Here is a 22,396-nt window from a genome sequence, read left to right as displayed (position 1 = left end):
AGAGCAAGACTGAATCTTTAATTTTTGAGCCTTATCACCTACTTCATGTTGATCTATTTGGTCCAGTGAATGTCATGTCTATTGCAAGAAGAAATATGTTATGGTCATAGTGGATGAGTTCACCAGATACACATGGGTGTATTTCTTGCACATAAAAAGTGAAACTGCATCTATCTTGATTGATCATGTCAAACAACTGGATAAATTGGTCAAAGATTCTGTGAAGATCATAAGAAGTGATAATGGCACTGAGTTCAAGAACTTGATCATGGAAGAGTTCTGCAAAAAACATGAAATAAAGCAGGAATTTTCTGCTCCTGGAACTCCACAGAAAAATGGAGTTGTTGAAAGAAAGAATAGAACTCTTATTGAAGTTGCACGAACTATGCTTGATGAAGCAAAGTTTCCAACCTACTTTTCGGCTGAAACTGTGCAGACTGCTTGTTTTACTCAAAATTCAACACTTATCAACAAGCATGGAAAAACACCATATGAGATGGTGAAGAAAAAGAAGCCAAATCTGAAGTATTTTCATATATTTGGATGCAAGTGTTTTGTTCTTAAGACTCATCCCGAACAGCTATCTAAATTTGATCTAAAAGCTGATAAAGGAATTTTTGTTGGATATCCACTTTCTACAAAAGCCTTCAGAGTCTACAATTTAAGGACAAGGGTTATCATGGAATCTATCAATGTCTCTTTTGATGATAAGAAGATTACTGGACTTGAAGATTTCAATGATCATGATCAGCTGAGATTTGAAAATGAAGCTTTCAATTCTGATTCTGTAACTCCTGATAGTCTAAAACCTGATACTACAAACTCTGATGGATTAAACTCTGATGTCATTGGAACTGTGGTGACTACGCCAAAAGAAGATGCACCTGTGCATGGGGAGCATACTGAAGATACAACCACATCTCAAGAAGCATTAGAATCTACAACAGACTCTTCAAGTTCTGATGGGCCAAGTTCTGATAATTCTGGAAACTCATGTTCTGATATTTCTGGAAACTCAAATTCTGAAGGATCCAACTCAGAGAGCATAATTTCAGGGGGAGCATCAAAAAATGTTGATGGAGACAGCATGGATCATGGGGGAGCATCCAATTCTAGAGAAAACCTTCCATCTGCAAGAAAGTGGACTAAAGCACATACACCTGACTTAATTATTGGAAATCCTGATACAGGTGTCATAACTAGAACAGCTACATCAAATGAATGTCTATATCATTCTTTTCTTTCTCAGACTGAACCAAAGAAAGTGGAAGAAGCTCTTCAAGATGCTGATTGGGTGCAAGCAATGCAAGAAGAGTTAAATGAATTTGAAAGAAATAAAGTCTGGACCCTAGTGCCAAGACCAAAGAACAGGTCTGTTGTTGGTACAAAGTGGGTGTTCAGAAATAAAACTGACAGTGATGACATAATTACAAGGAACAAAGCAAGGCTGGTTACAAAAGGATGCTCTCAACAGGAGGGAATTGATTATGATGAAACATTTGTACCAGTTGCTAGATTGGAAGCCATAAGGATATTATTGGCTTATGCTGCTCACAAGAAGTTTAAAGTCTTTCAAATGGATGTGAAAAGTGCTTTTCTCAATGGAGAATTGGAAGAAGAGGTATATGTTGAACAACCTCCAGGCTTTGTAGATCCCAAATTTCCAAATCATGTCTACAGGCTTGATAAAGCACTTTATGGCCTTAAGCAAGCTCCAAGAGCATGGTATGAGACATTAGCTCAGTTTCTTCTGTAAAGTGGATTTAACAGAGGGACTATTGACAAAACATTTTTCTACCTCAACCATGGAAAGGACTTACTTTTGGTGCAAATATATGTTGATGATATCATTTTTGGTTTTACAAATGACAAACTTTGTAAGAAGTTTGCCAAGCTGATGCAGTCAAGATATCAAATGAGTATGATGAGAGAACTTAACTATTTTCTGGGCCTTCAAGTCAAGCAGAATGAAGAAGGAACTTTTATTTGTCAATCTAAGTACACCAGAAATTTCTTGAAGAAATTTGGAATGCAGGATTGTTCAAGTGCATTCACTCCTATGGCCACTGCAACTAAGTTGGATAAGGATACTGGTAAATCAGTAGATATTACTGATTATAGAGGTATGATTGGCTCTCTACTCTATCTAACTGCAAGTAGACCTGATATCATGTATGTTACCTATCTTTGTGCAAGATCTCAAGCAGATCCAAGAGAACCTCACTTAACAGCTGCGAAAAGAATTTTTAAGTACCTTAAGGGTACAACTGATCTGGGGTTGTGGTATTCTAGAGAATCAGACTTTAAGCTAATAGGTTACTCAGATGCAGATTTTGCAGGATGCAAAATTGACAGGAAAAGCACAAGTGGAAGCGGCCAATTTCTTGGAGGCAGATTGGTTTCTTGGTTTAGCAAGAAACAGAAGTCAATTTCCACATCAACTGCAGAAGCAGAATACATTATTACAGGAAGCTGTTATGCACAGATTCTTTGGATGAAGAATCAGTTACTGGATTATGGGTTAGAATTTTCTAAAATCCCTATTTACTGTGATAATCAAAGTGATATTGCTATGATAGGTAATCCAGATCAACACTCAATGACAAAGCACATCAGCATTAGGTACCACTTCATAAGGGAACATGTGGATGAAGGTACAGTGGAATTGCATTTTGTTTCCACAGATCAACAACTAGCAGATATCTTCACAAAATCACTGTGTGAAGCTACTTTTACAAGATTGGTAAATGAACTTGGAATGGTTTCAGGTTATTTCTCTAAATCTGCTTAGTTTATGTTCTGATACATCAGACTTTATGATCAGTGTTTACAGATATTATTGTCTTTGTGTATTCTGTGCTTAAATTGAAAATTACTTAAGTGTTGATTGTTCTCTGATGTGAATTTCTAAACTCTGATAGTGATATGAATGTTTTTGTGACTATTCAATCCAATGAGGATAACTATGCTAGATGTTGAACTAGTAGTCTTTAATATACTAAAGATCCCATGTTTGAAGTAATTGTTTATGTGGAAATCTTTTAACACAAGCAAATTCTGATATTGAGCTTAGTTAAGTTTACTTTGTGTATCTTATTACTAAGTCAAAAACAAGAATAATGCTTCTTATCTGTTAAGTTTTGATGTTAGTAAATCTGATGGATGTACTAAGTGCTGATAAGCCTCACTTATCAAAAGAAAAGGAAAAGAAAAGAAATAAAAATCAGGTACTCCTTTGAGATCTAGAGTAAAAATGTGGAAGGGAAGACCTAAGTGCATTGCTGGTATTAAGTAATATGCATTAGAAAAGCAAAATAAAAAATTTCTTGGTGACTTTTCACACTCTATGATTACTGGAGAAATACTCTGATAGCAGCATAAATTCTGATAAGCAGTCGTGACTCACTTACACTGAGAAGCCACTGTAAAATAGAATTTCAAAAGATGCATAAAATGAGCACAAAACAGTTGAGGTGGACTCATGCATGAACTCATTCTAAAGTAGACTTCAAAATAATGACAGATTTTGAGTAAAGTTCTTAGTTATGCCTTATTTCTAAGATGTACTGAACTGAATCAGACTTTACTCTTTGTATGATATTTAGCTTAATGCACACACATACACTCCATATGAATGATGAAAATTACTGTGGTGATAAATGTTGTTTTAGATGAACAGTTTATGTGTCAGACTGCATAAATTCTGAGGACAGGTTCTGATGGAAGTTCTGATGATTAAGTTCTGATGAAACCATATCAATATTTGCGTGAAGAATTACAGGAATACACATTCACTTTTCGAGTTAAGGAGCCATATTCTGATGACTTTTAAATCCTGATAATAATCAAGTTCTGATGCTGACGTGACAGTATTTATTTACTTGGTTTATTTTTGGTCATTACTTGAACGATAATATTTTTACAGAATATTGGTTAATGTGAGATAAAATAGTTATAATCATTATGGGTTAGTGGTTAACGTGTATGTCCTGAAAAACTGCATGTGCACGGTAATTATTGCTTATTTTACGTGCCCATTAACTCTTTTTCTAACTGTTTACTGACGGTTCACATGGTGCCAGGTGTAAAGTGTATCACATGCTTCAAAAATACAATTGTTGAGTGGAGAGCGTATATATATGAGAGATAAAAGATTTTCTAATCTTTTACTTAATTTTCTATTCTAAATCTCTTTTTCTCTCTCTCTCTCTCTCTTTTATTTTCTGAAGTTGTTTTTCTCTCAGGACTTTTTACAAACACTTTGCAAACATTCTCTTATTCACTTAATTTCTTACAGAGATGGCACCAAAAGACGTAATTTTTGATGGAGCTAAGTTTTTTCCTAATAACTTATCCGCTATTCTTAGCAAGTCAGAAGCCCCATCAGAACTTCACTTCATTCAGGATTTTCTTGCTAGTTCTGATATTGGGTACGCTCTGACCGAACCTGATGCAGTCTCTGGTACTCAAGTACTGGATTTCTGGAAAAGTGGAGTATATGATGATGGTGGTGCTCAAGGGTCCCCAAGTATTATTTTTTCATCAGGGGAGGATGAGCATGTCGTGACATTGGCTACGGTTCGACAAGCACTGCAACTGCCTAAGAACTGTGTTTATTCTACTTTTGAAGAGCCAGTTCTTCAAAACATGATGGCCAGTCTGGGGTATGAGTGGACATTGGCCAAACTGGGTCAGTTGAAGAGATCCTACATTAGAAGGGAATGGAGTTTCTTCTTTGACTGCATAACCAAGGCTTTTGCAAACAAATGTTCTAATTTTGATGCAATTCCCATATTCAGCTAACAAATCGGGTATGCTCTCATAAATCAAATTGATTTTGATTATGCAAGTGTTGTCTTAGGTTTTATTAGGGATAGAATGACAGAAGATAGAAATACTGTTTATTTTGCTAGATTCTGTCAGCTTATCTGTAGTTTTTGTTGTGATGATAAGCCCCAATCAGCTAGTGAATTAATTTCATCATTCAGACTAGCTAAAAGAGCTTTTAATGACTTATTATCTACTGATAATAAGAAGGCTGTGTTAAGACCCCTCCTAGTTCCTTTATCTGTCAAACAAGCCTTAATAACCTACGATCCAGTTAAATACACTGAACTATATCCTGATGTTCAACCATCCGAACCTCTTCCATCAACACCTACCACCTCTACAAAAACACCTCAAATTCTCAACCTCAACCTTCAGATCCTACAGTGAAGCCTTCATCTTCCAAACCCAAGAGGACTAAGAAAGTACCTCAGCCTCAACAGAAGAGAAGCAGAATTATTCTGCGAGATGAATCAGATGTTGAGGAATGGGTTCCCATATCAGAACCTGTTGTTGTAGAAGCTGAGAAGGTTTCTTCTCAGAAAGATACTGTAACTGGGAGTTCTAGGCCCCTCAAAAGGCTTAGAAAGTTAAATTCTGATGATAAAGCTCCTACAGTGTCTCCACCTTTGAAGAAATTAAAGAAACAGAGAGCTCACAGGGACATAGTTGAGTCAGATTCAGATGTAGTGGAAGCAGCTAAGGAAGGGGATCAGGAATCTCTGATCTCAACAGAACCAATTGTTATTGAATCACTTCCTTCTCCAGAAAATGAAACTGCTCAAGAAAAAATTTCTACACCTCATATGTCACCTATAGTTGATCCAGTACATATTGAAGAACCAGGTATAAGTGCTGAAATTAATATTCATAAATTGATTGTGCCTGAGGTTTTGTACTTGGAAGCTCCACCAATTCAACTCACTCCACCAACAACATCAATTTTGGATGTTGATCAAAACCTGGCTGTAGAACAGAATTTAGAGGATGATGTTGAAGCCTCTATAGCCTCGCATACTGCTGTTTTATCAGAGGATGCTGATACGGCAGGCTCTACAAGTTCTGATGCTGCCAATGAAGAAACTACTGGTGAAGCTGCTGCTGATTTAGATGTTGATGCAGTTGGTCCATCAGGACATGCACCTCAACAAACAGTTAATAAAGCTGATTTAGTTAAGAAGTTTGTTACAGGGGAACCAGTACCTTGGAGTGAAACTCCTAGAGTAAAGGAGTGGACTAAGGAATGGAACACAGTTAGTTTTGTTCCTTCTGAAAAGATTCTTGCTGAGCATCTGGCAAAAGCTGATGAAATGCTGATCAATGATGATTTCAAGGCACAACTGAGAGTTACTGCATTGAGTATTAGGCACCTTCAGGGTCAACACTCAATAACTCATGCCAAGGTGAATAAAATTCAAGAAACTTTGATCCAGCAAGATATGAATATGAAACTTGAAAAGAACAGATTTTTCAAGCCAGCCTTTGACAGAATTGCCTGCATTGAGAAAACTCAGAAGAAGCAACAAACTTAAATTGAAGAAATTCTGAAGAATCAAGCTTCTCACCAAAATCAACTCAATGAGATCCAATCCTCAGTGGAATTGCTTGTCTCTCTTCTTTTACCTGCTGATGCCAAAAAGGAGGAGAAAGTGATTAAGTCCAAATGCAAATCTATTCAGATACTGAAAGGAAATGATGATGGAAATGATGACCAGGAAACTCTAACAAGGGTAGAGGTCAAGGTCAAGGCAAAGGATTTTCATCAAGTAAAGCTAGAATTACAAGTCAAGGAACAAGTTCTGATACTGGGAGAAGAATAAGTTCTGATACTGGTAAAAGGATAAGTTCTGGTGAACATCTGGAACTTGATGAAGAAATTTCAAAATAGTTATTTCTTAAAGAAAATCCAGGAATGGACTTTGAGAGTCTAAAGGAAGAAGAAGCTAGACTCAAAGCAGAAGGTGTCAAGACAAAATCTAAAGCTTCTGTTGTTGAAAAGAAATTTCCATAGCCTAAGGGTATTGTGATAAAGGAAAGAACAAGTTCTGAGGCAACCAAAGCCAAATCACAAGTGGAAATTGATCCAAGGTTCAAGGGCAAAGAAAAATTTGATGAACCTGTAAAGGTTTATATGCCAGTCATGGATGAAGAAATAATTGATGATGAAGAAGATGCTAATCTTACTCTGATGCAAAAGAAGATTTTTCAAACAACCTCTGACATGGCTCATGTTGTTCAGAGTCAAGATATAGTAAGTTCTGATATGACAGTGAAGCAAGCAACCTCTGACATAGCTTAAGTTGGCTTGATATCAGAAGATAAGGAAAAGGAAACCTCTGACATTGCTCATGTTAAACCTTCAAAGATACTCCTACCAGGATTCACCAAAGCTAAACAGACTCAACCTTTGAAGACTGCAATAAGTGGTTTTGAAGCAAGAGTTGTTACAGGAAAGGAAGCAAGAGATCAATCTGGGTTGGGTAGTTTTGATGAAAGAAGAGTATATAACACTACCAATGATCCGACTTCCTTAAGTGAACCAGGTGTTGGAGCAAATCCTGAAAGATTGAATCGACTTGAATCTGTACAAATGGTTTACCATACCTTTTTAAAAGAACATATCTTATTATATTTTATGACAGATGGAAGGGTATACCAGATTAAGCAGAATGTTATACCACTGAAGTATTTTGAGGAACTGGAACATGTTCTATTCCTACTTCAAGTGAAAGACAGATTAACAAATAGTGCTGCAGGGTATTTAAAGTCTCAAATTCAAAGACAGAAGAAGCTTTATTCTGTAAAGTCTGACAGCACATATTGTCCCATGTACAGAGATCACAAAGGTGATATTGTCAAAATGAAGCCTAACTCTGCTAAGATTATAACTACTTTTCTGGGTTATAAAGCTGTGGAATTCAATCTAGAGTCTGACGAGGCATATCTGATAAGACTAGATCAGGAGATAAGAAAAGCTAAGATAAATGATCTCAGAGCAGCTATTTTTCAAATTGGAGAAGATACAACTGAATTGATAAATGCTAAAAGGAGGATGGTTAATGAACTTGAATATGCTGAGAGATGTTTGTTGAAGAACTATCTCAGAACAACTCCTGATATCAAAGAGATCAGAAATTGAAGCCAAGTCAAAGATCTACAACTGCTTAAATTCTGAAGTGTATACAGACTGAAGCTGTTATCAGAAGTTTAAGATGGTAAAGCTGAAAGGACTGTAAGTTGTAGTTATCTAGTCAAATTCTCATGCATTTGTACTTAATGTTTTTGACATTATCAAATATATGTTGAACTTGTATATTATGCTAATTTACAAGTTGGGGGAGATTGTTAGATATATTTGATAATGTCATGTGTAATATGATTTGTATTTAGTTTTCAGATCTTACTTAACAGGACAAATCAGTTCTTAACTGGAAATCAGCACTTATACTGAAGACAGAACTTAAGATATCAGAACTTAAGTTATCAGAACTTAAGTGATCAGAAGATATTTATCATGAGATAATATCAGGACTTAAGATGACTTTTAGATAAGACAGACGGCTGATTGAAAGGAAAGAAGATCGAGACTAAGACAGAAAGAATTATGCATGAAGAAAGAATTCTATGAAGAATAGAATACTTGGAAGAAAAGATAACTAGTTGATATATTTTAGGAAGCAGAATTATATTCCATATCAATTAGAATTTATCTTGTAACTGTGTAGTATATAAACACAGGCATAGGGTTTACACTAAAAGTGTTATCATTATTGTAACACCCCCAAATCCGGGGTCGGGGATCCGGGTTGTCACGAGTTCCATTTCCCTTAATAACACCCAATCTTAATAATTAATCAACTACTCTGTACAGTGACCCCACAATAAACACACACACCACAAGTTATAGTCTCAGAGATGAACATCCAAAAATAATCACAAGTCATTTTATTCCACAATTATCTGCCAATACACCTTAAAAGGTTTTCTGAATAAATTTACATTTTCTTTGCCATTATTACAAATCATATTATACATGAGTCTGGTACATCAAAAGTTGAAAACCTAGCCTATTGGTAGTTCCTACCTCAGCTACAGCGGTATCAACGCTTCCCGAAGACTGCAGAACGTTTTCTAACCGCTTGCGAATCGGGAGCTTGGTCTTGTTCATCTTGTATATCTGATGTTGTGTGATGAAAGAAGAAGGCAAGGGTGAGCAACAAGCCCACCAAAATAATATATAATATGATTAACAATATATGAGCCTTCTCACAGTACTCATGAAAGTATTGGTCAAAAGAAATGAACCAAGTTTGATACCTTAATGCGATGAAGTCGCAAAATATTCAGTATATATACATATATACTTTTCAAAATCTTGGAAGTCCTCTTCCATGCATAATATACACAAAGTTCCAGTTTATAACTGTATAAAAAAAATATTGTTGCAAGGTGATCTCATATATCTAACCTTGTCTCAACGTTTTTCTGAAAGTCTCTGTCATTCATAAGACAACCATTAACTAGATATAAGTTTAAAACGGTGAAGTTACAAGATACTCCAATATACTTATATCTTTTCCAAATACTACTTGAACTACCACCGTTCAAGTTATAATTAGTTTCAAAAATTCATCACATAGATGAGACTACAAGACCAGATTTGAATAGATTAAATCTTTTAAAATATCATCAAAATACAATGAAGTTACGAGATACTTCATTTGATGCAAACATCATTTTGAAAACTTGACCCTGCCAACACTCAACAATCGCCCAACCGTAGCCTTTCTATCGAAGTGCCCTGGGTAGTGTTGCAGAAATATCCAATTGGGTGATGAACTCATTACGGGAGTTTGCCGCGCCAGGAAGACCACTTACGATGATCAGTCGTAGTAGTGCAACCCCACCATTTTCTACATGTAGAGGAGAACCTGTCGGATTTACTTGTCAACCGAACACTGAACTCCTAAGGAATGGACCGCCTTAGCGGAACTTCCAGGCCATTTGGGCCAATATAATAAGGCTGGGCCGGCGCTACTCGACCACTTACGCCACTCCTAGTTCAGATGAAATCCATGACTCTGAAACGTAAAGCTCGTCCCCACTTTCCCCAAGTAGAAACTTGTTGATACGGCTCCCCCAAGAAGTCGTATCTAGTTGGAAAGGAAAACTCACCGATATTTCCCAGGCGATGCCTGTTAATGGATTAACTTGTTCCAAGAATTTTACTTCCCGAGTGTGGGGTAAGTAATCAAAAACTCTTTTATCAGAATAGCAACCTTGTTGCGAATATAAAATACACCACAGAGCCGGATCCCTCAGGTTTTGAGCGAGTATTTAAATCCCCTTCGAAAGGAGGATCTTAAATATAAAAATGAGTTTTGGGATCCGCTCTTACTTTTAAAAATCATTTTGAAGACTCGAAAATATTTTTAAGAATGTTTGGAGTGATGCTGATTTAATAAAATAAATCAGTCCCAATATATAAAAATATCTGAATATTATTATTTAAATAATATTTCCATAAAGAATAATCTTTATAAAAATAATTGAAGTAGATGTTGTAAAACTTATACTTGAAATGACTCTTAAATAACCAAAGATATACTTATACGAAAGTAATATCTTTATTTGAATAATCAAAAGTAAGTTTGATTATCGACACATTATTCTTTAATAAAATAAAGAATATTATTAAATAATAAGCGGAGTCATAATACCTCGAATGAATATTATAAATAATATTCATTAAATAAAATAACGGAGTCATACATCCTCAAATGAATATTTAAATAATATTCATCAAATAATATGAACTGAGTCATAAGCCCTCGAATGAATATTCAAACAATATTCAATAAATAATATAAAGGAGTCATAAGTCCTCGAATAAATATTCAAATAATATTCAATAAATAATATAAAGGAGTCATAAGTTCTCGAATGAATATTCAAGTAATAGTCAATTAATAATATAAAGTTATCGAATAAACCTTATTCGATTAATAGTTTTGAAAACTATAACCATACATATATATAAATATATATATATAAAATCTACTCGGGATCCTCGACTCCCGGTTTTAGAAAATGTTTTCACCTTTGGGTCCCTATACTAAGGGTATATGCAAATTACCGTTATTCTCTAGCATAGGTATTATCAACTGAACCAACAGATATATATGGCAAGAATACGAAACAGGCATGCATATGTACCATATCACATGCTACAATATATCGTAAGAATTTGCTAATTTAACCATCATGCATCTATCACAAGATAATGCATATACAAGTGTATACATCACAACAACAGTATAACGGATAGAAAACTTGTCTGAGCGACTGGGGGTTACGAATGGCTCGGGACGAGTCGGGTAACCTATAAACAACAAGTAAGTAGGAATTAAACCAAAGTCACTTGTAAATCTATACTCTAACCAACTCAGACTCTAACGCTCGTTTTGCGCTTACTGATTCTCTTAAGTCACTCGAGTACCCTCGGCTCCACCATTTTTAATAATTTAACCATTACGAGTTTTAAGGTGATTCCTTCGCAAGTGTCTTACCAACTGCCTAACACACTTAACATAATTGTTTTATACATTAGTTAACCCTTTAAGGTCTTTAACCTATGTTTCAAAGTAAGGCGAGGGGTAATGGTTCGTTCGCGAAACGCCGTTACTTAAAACGGTCGTTTCTCCTAAACCGTACATCGGAATCAAACGAACTACATATCAAAACGAAGCTCGTAACATGAACTATCTAAACATGGCAATGGTCATAATCTAGCATTGAGTTCTCGGGTCCAAATGTTATGAACAAAAGCAGTCTAAAGTAAATCGGACATTACGACGGCTATGTTTACGCGATTTCCCAAATTTAAACCAATTCAAAACAACCACAATTCAACTCCAATTCACAACCCAATCAAAACTCCATCCATATTAATTTACAACAGCCCCAAATCTACTCATTATAATCAATTTACTTAATCCTAAAACTTGAATTTAAACTATACTACATTCTTTAATCAAATCATAAGATTTCAACATTCCAATCTCCACCATTTCAACCCAACTCTAAACCATCCATCATTAAGCTACTCTAATACCAAAACAACCAAAATCACCCTAATATACAAAGTAAAGCTAGGGTTTGGAGATGATATACCTTCCTTGAAGTGGTGTGAGTAGCTAGGAAGCCTTAGGAAGCCTTGAGGAGTCTTAGGAATGCTTGGATCTTAAAGGAAAAGCAAGAAAATCAAGTTAAAAACCTTGAAATCACTATTCATTGTCTTCTTCATTGATTTATTGGAGAAGATAGAGAATGAATGGGATGCTTAAACTCATAATATAGCCATATCTATGCATAAGGAATACTAGGGAATTATCTTACCAATTTAGGAAGCTTGAATCTTGGTTTTTGAAATTTCTTCCCTTTAAAATTGTAAAAAGCCGAGAGCAACTCTTGGTTGAATGAAAGAAATGATTTTGTGTTTTGCTTTGATTTGTTTTGGTTGGTTGTTTTTGTTTTGTTTTGGTTAATTACCTTATTAACCTTGAACTTTGTGTGGTTCTACTTCAACCACATCTCCTTTCTTCCCATGTCATGCTTATGTCATGCTATGATGTCATCTTTCCCTCTTTGTCCTCTTCTCATTGGTTGGATGACATCTTCCCCTCTAATCTCTTTGATTAACTTCCTAATTGCTTGCATAATGACCGCTGATCTGTTATACGGTTCGCTTAACTTTCGTTTTCGTTTATCGTTTGAGGGATCATACCCGGGATCTTATTACTTAGGTTCCCTTAACCTTTCTCAATATATTATATTCCTTTTATGATCCTCTCTTATAATCCTTTAATTTAAATCATTTTTATCCTGTTACCTTATACTCAATTCTTTCCGTATCTAGTGGATTTTCCGGGAAAAATCAAAGTATTCGGAATTGGATTCTGACGATCTTTACATACACTTATATACTATATAGAGTACTAATAAAATCTCAGAATATCCATAACAGAATCCCTACATAGTGGGGCATGAAAAGTTTTCTCATTCAGCAAAAACACTATTCATAAGGGTTTCAAAAATTTCCAAAAATTGGGGTTATTATAATTATCGAAGTTATTATTCTTTGTAACCCTAGCAGCTCTCGTGATAATTTGTTCATCACTGAGAGAGGACAGTTCCATATTTTAACAGAGTTTATTGTGTTGAATAAATTATGTTTTCTGTTACTTGAGTTCTTATATTTGATTTGATTGTACTAAACACTGTATTCAACCCCCTTCTACAGTGTGTGTGACCTAACATAGGCAATATGTGAACAGTCAATAGTTAAAGCATGAATTAATGGGCACGGGAAATAAGTAATAATTACTGTGCACATGCAGTTTTTCAAGGCAAACACATTTGCCACTAACCCAAATGATTATGACTGTTTTTATCTCACCTAATTATATTCTAATTAAATATGACCATTACAGTATTTACCACAAATAAGTCAAGTAAATAATAATGCCACGTAAGCATCAGAGTTTCCATCAGGATTTAATATCAGAACTTGATTATTATCAGATTTTAAAAGTCATCAGAACATAGCTTCTGTACTCAAAAAGTGAATGTCTTTTTCTGTGATTCTTCATACAAATACTAACTTGTTTCTTCAGAGTTTAATCATCAGAACTTGTCCTCGGAATTTATGCAAATGACACTTAACTGTTTGTCAAAAACAACTTAATCACCACAGTAATTTTCATCATTCATATGGAGTGAGAGTGTGTGTATTAGCAAAATATCTAGATAAAGATTAAAGTCTTATATACTTCAGTACATCTTAGAAATAAGGCATAACTAAGAAAAGTGCTTAAAATCTGTCATTAATAATGAAGTCTACTATAGTATAAATTTGTGCATGAGTCCACCTCAACTGTTTGTGCTCATTTTATACATCTTTGAGAATTCTTTTCACAGTGGCTTCTCAGTGTAAATGAGTCGCAACTGTTATCAGAATTTATGCTATTATTAGAGTATTTCTCCAGTAATTAGAGAATGTGAAAAGTCACCAAGAAAGATTTATTTGCTTTTCTAATGCATATTACTTAATACCAGCAATACACTTGGGTCTTCCCTTCCATATATTTACTCTACATCTCAAAGGAGTACCTGACTTTAATTTTCTTTTCTTTTCTTTTCTTTTGATAAGTGAGGCTTATCAAGCATGTGGTTCATCCTTAAGATTTACTGACATCAGAATTTGACAAGATAAGAAGCAAGAATCTAGTTTGTGACTTAGTAATAAGATACACAAAGTAATTTTGACTAAGCTCAAAATCAGAATTTGCTTGTGTTAATGAGTTTCCACATAAACAACTAATTCAAACATGGGATTTCTAGTATGTTAAAGACTACTAGGTCAGCATCTAGCACAGTAATCCTCATTGGATTAAATAGTCAAAGAACATTCAAATCATTATCAGAGTATATAGATCCACATCAAATAACAATCAGCATTTAATGTATTTCAATTTAAACACAGACTACATGAAGATAAAATAATCTGTAAACATTGATCATAAAGTCTGATGCATGAGAACAAAAACTAAGCAGATTTAGAGAAAGAACCTAAAATCATTCCAAGTTCATTTACCAGTCTTGTAAAAGTAGCTTCACATAGTGGTTTTGTGAAGATATCTGCTAGTTGTTGATCTGTTGGAACAAAATGCAATTCCACTGTACCTTCCATCACATGTTCCCTTATGAAATGGTACCTAATGCTGATGTGCTTTGTCATTGATTGTTGAACTGGATTATCTGTCATAGCAATAGCACTTTGATTATCACAGTAAATAGGTATTTTAGAAAATTCTAACCCATAATCCAGTAACTGATTTTTCATCCAAAGAATATGTGCACAACAGCTTCCTGCAGTAATATATTTTGCTTCTGCAGTTGATGTGGAAATTGAATTATGTTTCTTGTTAAACCAAGAAACTAATCTACCTCCAAGAAATTGGCAGTTTCCACTTATGTTTTTCCTATCTATTTTGCATCCTGCTAAATCTGCATCTGAGTAACCTATTAGCTTAAAATCTGATTCTCTAGGATACCACAATCCTAGATCAGTTGTACCCTTGAGGTACTTGAAAATTCTTTTCATAGCTATTAGATGAGGTTCTCTTGGATCAGCCTGAAATCTTGCACAAAGACAGGTAGCATACATTATATCAGGTCTACTTGCAGTTAAATTGAGTAAAGAGCCAACCATACCTTTGTAGTTAGTAATATCTACTGATGAAACAGTATCTTTATCTAACTTGATTGCAGTGGCCATGGGAGTGGATGCAGTTGAACTGTCTTGCATTCCAAATTTCTTGAGTAAATTTCTGGTGTACTTGGATTGACAGATAAAAGTACTTTCTTCATTTTGATTGACTTGAAGTCCCAGAAAATAACTAAGTTCTCCCATCATACTCATTTGATATTTTGACTGCATTAGCTTTGCAAACCTTTCACAGAATTTGGAATTTGTAGAACCAAATATGATATCATCAACATATATCTGTATCAAAAGTAAGTCCTTTCCATGGTTGAGGTAGTGTTTTATCAATTGTACCTCTGTGAAATCCACTTTCTAGAAGGAATTGAGTTAAAGTCTCATACCATGCTCTAGGAGTTTGCTGAAGGCCATAAAGTGCTTTGTCAAGCCTGTAGACATGATTTAAAAATTTTGAATGTACAAAACCTGGAGGTTGTTCCACATAAACCTCTTCTTCCAATTCTCCATTGAGAAAAGCAAATTTCACATCCATTTGAAAGACTTTAAACTTTTTGTGAGCAGCATAAGTCAAAAAGATTCTTAAGGCTTTCAATCTAGCAACTGGTGCAAATGTTTCATCATAATCAATACCCTCATGTTGAGAGTAGCCTTTAGTAACCAGCCTTGCTTTATTTCTTATAATTATGCCATCACTGACAGTTTTGCTTCTAAACACCCACTTTGTGCCAACAACTGATCTGTTCTTTGGTCTTGGCATTAGGGTCGAGACTTTATTTCTTTCAAATTCATTTAACTTTTCCTGCATTGCTTGCACCCAATCAACATCTTGAAGAGGTTCTTCCACTTTCTTTGGTTCAGTCTGAGATAGAAAAGAATGATAGAGATATTCATTTGATGTTGCAGTTCTAGTTCTGACACCTGCTTCAGGATCTCCAATTATTAAGTCAGGTGTATGTGATTTGGTCCACTTCTTTGCAGATAAAAGTTGATTTCTAGAACTGGATCCTCCCCCATGATTCATGCTTTCTCCATCAGCATTTTCTAATGCTCCCCCTGTAGTTATGCTCTCTGAGACTTCATAATTTGAGTTATATCTATCAGGATTTAAAGAATCAGAGTTTCCAGAATTATCAAAATTTGGCTCATCAGAATTTGATGAATCGGAACTTGAATAGCCAGTGACAGGTTTTGATGCTTCTTGAGAGTCTTGAGTTGTGGTAGGATCTTCAGCTTGCTCCCCCTGGACAGGTGTATTTTCCTTCGGAGTTGTTACCACAGTTTCAATGAAATCAGAACTTAACTCGTCAGAACTTACAGGATCAGAGTTTAAGTCATCAGAATTTACAGAATCAGAATTTAAATCTTCATTTTCAAATCTCAGTTGATCATGTTCATTGAAATCTTCAAGTCCAGTAATCTTCTTATCATCAAAAGATACATTGATAGATTCCATGACAACTCTTGTTCTTAAGTTGTAGACTCTGAAGGCTTTTGTGGAAAGTGGATATCCAACAAAAATTCCTTCATCAGCTTTTAGATCAAATTTTGACAGTTATTCAGGATGAGTCTTAAGAACAAAATACTTACATCCAAATACATGAAAGTATTTCAGATTTGGCTTCTTTTTCTTTATCATCTCATATGGTATTTTTCCATGCTTGTTTATGAGTGTAGCATTCTGTGTAAAACAAGCAGTCTGCACAGCTTCAGCCCAAAATTAGGTTGGTAGCTTTGCTTCATCAAGCATAGTTCGTGCAGCTTCAATGAGAGTCCTGTTCTTTCTTTCTACAACTCCATTTTCTGTGGAGTTCCAGGTGCTATAAAATTCCTATTTGATTCCATGCTCTTTGCAGAACTCTTCCATGATTGAATTCTTGAACTCAGTGTCATTATCACTTCTTATAATTTTGACAGAATCTTTGACCAACTTATCCAGCTGTCTGACATGATCAGTTAGAGTAGATGCAGTTTCATTCTTTTTCTGCAAGAAATACACCCAAGTGTACCTTGTGAACTCATCCACTATAACCATAGCATATTTCTTCTATGCAATAGACATGACATTGACTGGACCAAATAGATCAACATGCAGTAGGTGATAAGGCTCAAGAATTGAAGATTCAGTTTTGCTCTTGAAAGAAAATTTTCTTTATTTTGCCTTTTGACATGAATCACAAAGGCCATCAGGAGCAAATACTGATTTTGGCAGTCCTCTCACAAGATCTTTCTTTACAAGCTCATTTATGTTGTTGAAATTTAAATGAGAGAGTCTTTTGTGCCAATTCCAACTTTATTCAATTGATGCTCTACTCAACAGACAGATTGCAGAACCATCAGAACTTGTTGAAAGGCTGGCTTCATAAATGTTACCATGCCTGTAACATTTCAGAACCACTTTGCCTGTAGAATTGCTTACAACTTCACAGTATTCTTCAAAGAAATCCACATGATAACCTTTGTCACAGATTTGACACACACTTAGCAGATTGTGTTTAAGTCCTGAGACAAGAGCTACTGTTTCAATAATGACATTCCCAAGATTGATATTGCCATATCCCAAAGTTTTTTCCATGTTGCCATATCCATAAGAAACACCTGGGCCGGTTTTCTCCACAAAGTCTGATAGCAGGGCATTATTTCCAGTCATATGTCCTGAACATCCACTGTCCAGCACTAAGATATCTTTCATGGTGCCCTTCAATTCAGCAGTTTCAGGACTGCTATCAACATTTGCCATCAAGGCATAGTTCACCTCATGTTCAGAATCTGAAGTCTCTGTCCAGCTTTTCTTCTTTGTGACAAGTGCATTGCCTTTGTCACTTTTTCCTTTCTTGTCGTCAGGAGATATGTGGCCTCTTTCACCACAGTTGTAGCATTTGACATTTGAGTTGTCTCCTCTGTCAGACTTTCATCCCTTGCCTTCAGACTTTCTGAACCCTTTCTTATCAGAACTTCCACTTTTCCTGGAAAACTTCTTGCCTTTTCTGAATTTCATGTAGGCTATCTTTGTGATACCCTTTACCATAAGAGCACACAATTTCATCATCTTTTCATCAGCATCTATTTCAGGTAAACTTTCAGTTTCTGAATCATCATCATCAGAATATGATGACTCTGAATCAGGCTTTATGATGAGAGCCTTTCCTTTGCCCCTTTTAAGGCAGCCATTTTAGGAGATTCATCCTCAGCCTTAAGAGCAACTGTCCTTGACTTTCTTCCATGCATCTTGCTCCTTTAATCCATCTCAAGTTCATAAGTCTTGAGCATACCATAAATTTTATCAAGAGTAGTTTCAGTAAGGTCATAACTGTCTCTTATGGTAGTAGACTTCAAATCCCAATTTTCAGGAAGAGCTAAAAGAAATTTTAGATTTGAATCTTCAAGATCATATTCCTTGTCCACCAGTGACAGATCATTCAAGAGTTTGACAAACCTGTCATATAAGTCAGTTAAAGACTCATCAGCTTTTGAGTCAAAGTGCGCATACTCTTGAGTGAGTATAGTCCTCCTGTTTTTCTTGATTGCATCAGTTCCCTGGCATCTTGTCTCCAAAACATCACATATCTCCTTTGAATTCTTGCAATGTATTATCCTGTTTGAGATGACATTATCAATGACACTATGTAGCAAATGCCTTACCCTTGCATCCTTGGTAATAGATGAGATGTCTTCAGCTGTGCACTCACCTTTCTCCTTTGGTATGGTCTTTGCTGGTTGATCAGCAACTACAACAGAGAGCTTGATAGGCTTATGTGGTCCTTCATTAATTCTATCAAGATATTCTGGATCTGTAACTTCCAAAAATATAGCTATCTTCACTTTTCATACGGGATACTCAGAAGGTCTCAGTATGGGAACCCTAATAGTCTCATATCGACTGTGGGTTTGATTCTTTTGAGTTTCTTCAGTTTTGGTGGGCTTGGTTAGAGTTTGTGCTTCTTCAGACATGATTGTTTGGATCTTTACTGTATGTGTGTTAACATATATGCTCTAATACCAATTATTAGGTCACACAACACTGTAGAAGGGGGTTAAATACAGTGTTTATACAATCAAATCGATTTAACACAAGTATGTAACAAAGATCAAGTAGATTGAATAAACTCTGTTACAATAAGAACTGTTGTTCTCTCTCAGTGATGAACAAATATCACTAAGAGTTGTTAGATTACAATATATAATCTTCTCGATAATGATAACACATATAGTGTAAACCCTAAGTCTGTGTTTATATAATACACAGTTATAAGATAACTTCTAATTGATATGGAATATAATTCTGTCTCCTAAAATATATCAATCAGTTATCTTCTACAAGTCTTCTAGTCCTCTAACTCTTTCCATGCATATCTTCTTTTATTTTAGTCTCGATCTTCTACTGTAAATCAGTATCCTTCCTTACATGAAAGTCTTACTGGAAGTCAGAACTTAATATCAGAACTTAAGGTCATATCATAACTTAAGTACTAGTTTTCAGATCTTAACAAACAGGACATATCAGGACTTACTGAAATCAGGACATCTCAAATATATCTAACACACAACTTAAGCTCTTAGCTGACTCATCAAACTGGAACGAGACTTTAACCGTTCCTTAACACTATTTTACAAAAATTATACATAAACCACAAAATCATTTATCCTTTTATTTTATTCACATAAATCCACGTAACAACACAAAAATTATACTTTATTCATATAAATACATCGCGAAAATCTCAGTCGCTACAGGTACGCTAAATGAATCTCAACAATTAATTTTTTTAAAAAATAGACGACTACAATTATGATTTTAGAAAGTAATTTAATAAATTATAAACATACAGTCTTCCTATTTGCTCTTATATTGTCTTAAGTGATAGTTATTACTTAAGATACATTATGATTGCAATCTCTCATCTCCAGATAATGGCATTGTAATTAAGGACTTGTTTGATAATTTTAAGGTTTAGACTGTTTCTCAATTAAAAGAATTTCAGTTGGGTTTGAAGTTGAAAATCAGGAAGATATAGATTATTCGGTATGTTATTAAATTACACATTTCTCGAGATCGACTATTTACTTCTAACATTGGTCGACCTTACGATTGTGTCAGACTTCTTGTTGCCGCAACTTAACGATCTTCGAGATGAATTAGTACTACTTATGAGCAAAGTAAACTCCATTATATTTTACGCACTTGTGCCTCTAAATATTTTGTAGAGACTTTTGCTAAGTTCAATACTATTTTTAGTAAAATTTTGGATAATATTGTAATACTTGAAGAGCCCGAATTTGATATTATTCAATGGAATTTAGGTATCTTACTGATCCTTATAACTCAATTAGGGGCGTGTGTGTATGTGATGCAGTGATACTAGTTTATTTGATTTTGTTGCTTCCCGAATATAGTCTCTTGATTTATTAAATCGTATAATGTGGCAATGTGATGAAATTCCAACCAAAGAACATTTTGGTTCAGTATGTTATACTCACAAACATGAATGTGACAAAATTAACTATTAAAGACTCTGTCACCCTAAAATCAATACGCTATTTAGCATATTTTTTTTAGTAATGTTTGTAAAATCCAGATACTGTGTTTAATATTTAATTGCTTAGGAGATGTGACAATTTATGACACCATCCGAGTATTAGATAATTTTACGTTACAGGCTCATGATCCTCTTATTTTTAGGGGCGCACACTATCTTTTGTGTTTTATGATATATTTGGAGTGTATGTTGTTCACCATTTAAAGTAGGCGGGTTTTAAGTGTCGTTGTGACATGGTCATAAATATTATGTATGACATTATTTGAAGGGCTAAAATTCTAACTAAGAAAAAGGCACCAATGAACGTTTTCACCCCCTTAGGAGAAGTTAAATCGACGACTGCGTGATATTTTGGTTTATAGCCGAATTGCAAGAAAATACACTTGTACTCATCTTATATAAGTTTTCCTATTGAGCGATTTTAATATTTGGGTGTTTTTAATTAATCAGTTAGGAATTAAGACAACCGCAATAAAGTTAAATAAACATGATCAAGCTTGTAAAAATAGTTAACATGATCTTATACCTTTTTATTTTGCAAATTCAGATTTCTTGCTTGTGATGTAATGACAGTATACATATTTGAACTAGTAGAATTTGTAATTAAATAAGGTATCACAACGAAGTTTGTTGCTCATTCAACTCCCACATTTGTGACTCGAATCATAAATTACAAATATTTACAAGTTAACAAGAAAATCATTTAATTGATATAATTTTATGTTAAACATTGTACTACCATTTTTTTAAAAAAAAATATATATTTAAAAGTAGCATGTATATATATTTTTATAATAAAAAAATTTCATTTGTATAATTGTCTAATCTATAAACTTTAATTGGATTTTGATCGATTTATCAGTAAAATTCAAAATAAATAGTAATTTTAAAATAAAATTGGTTATTAGATTTGCAAACAAAACACACGCAATTCACATATATTTATTTTATTTTTAATTTGAAATTATTCAAAATAAAAATATTTCTTTTAATAATAATAATAATAATCTATACTATTCTATAACAACCGGAATGAGGTATAATTTGTTTAAACGGTTATTCCCTAATTTTGGTTATTATAATAATAAATAAACAGTGTTATATATCTGTTAAACTACTAGACATAGTCTACTTATCATATTAAACTACGATAATTTATTCCATTATTAAAAAATAAATAAATAGTTTTATATATCCGCTAAACTAATAAATTGTTAAATTATTAGACATAATTTACTTATCCTACTAAACTACGATCACAAATTATCCTATAATTTTAATTATATATTTATAATTATTAAATATTTTGAAATTATAATTTGACGGGATAAATAAAAAATTTAAATATTAACGGGAACCCGTGCATCTAGAGATGCACAAAAAATCCATCGAGTCGGGTTTTATTCTCCCTTTAAAAAGCACGATTTTTTTGAAAACGGATCGAGACGGGCTTCCTGAGAAATATAAGGCCCGTTTAAGCCCCGCGAATCGAGTCGAATCGGGGTTTATCCGGACTTTTTATTTATATATTAAAAAAATATTTTAATATTTTATGACTCGAATTATGAGCAGTTTAAATACCGGAGAAAATAATATCTTGATATATCAGATAGAGTAGTTCAGACACCGAAATAAATAATTATTTTTTAATATAATATATAAATAATCATATATACATTAATTGCTTCTAATATTATAATATAATAATTTAAAAATTATAAAAAGTATTGTATATTTTCAAATTTTATAT

This window comes from Apium graveolens, chromosome 7, assembly GCF_009905375.1.
Source record: "Apium graveolens cultivar Ventura chromosome 7, ASM990537v1, whole genome shotgun sequence".
Lineage (NCBI taxonomy): Eukaryota > Viridiplantae > Streptophyta > Magnoliopsida > Apiales > Apiaceae > Apium > Apium graveolens.
The sequence above is the reverse complement of the archived record's forward strand: the minus strand, read 5'-3'. Positions refer to the sequence as shown.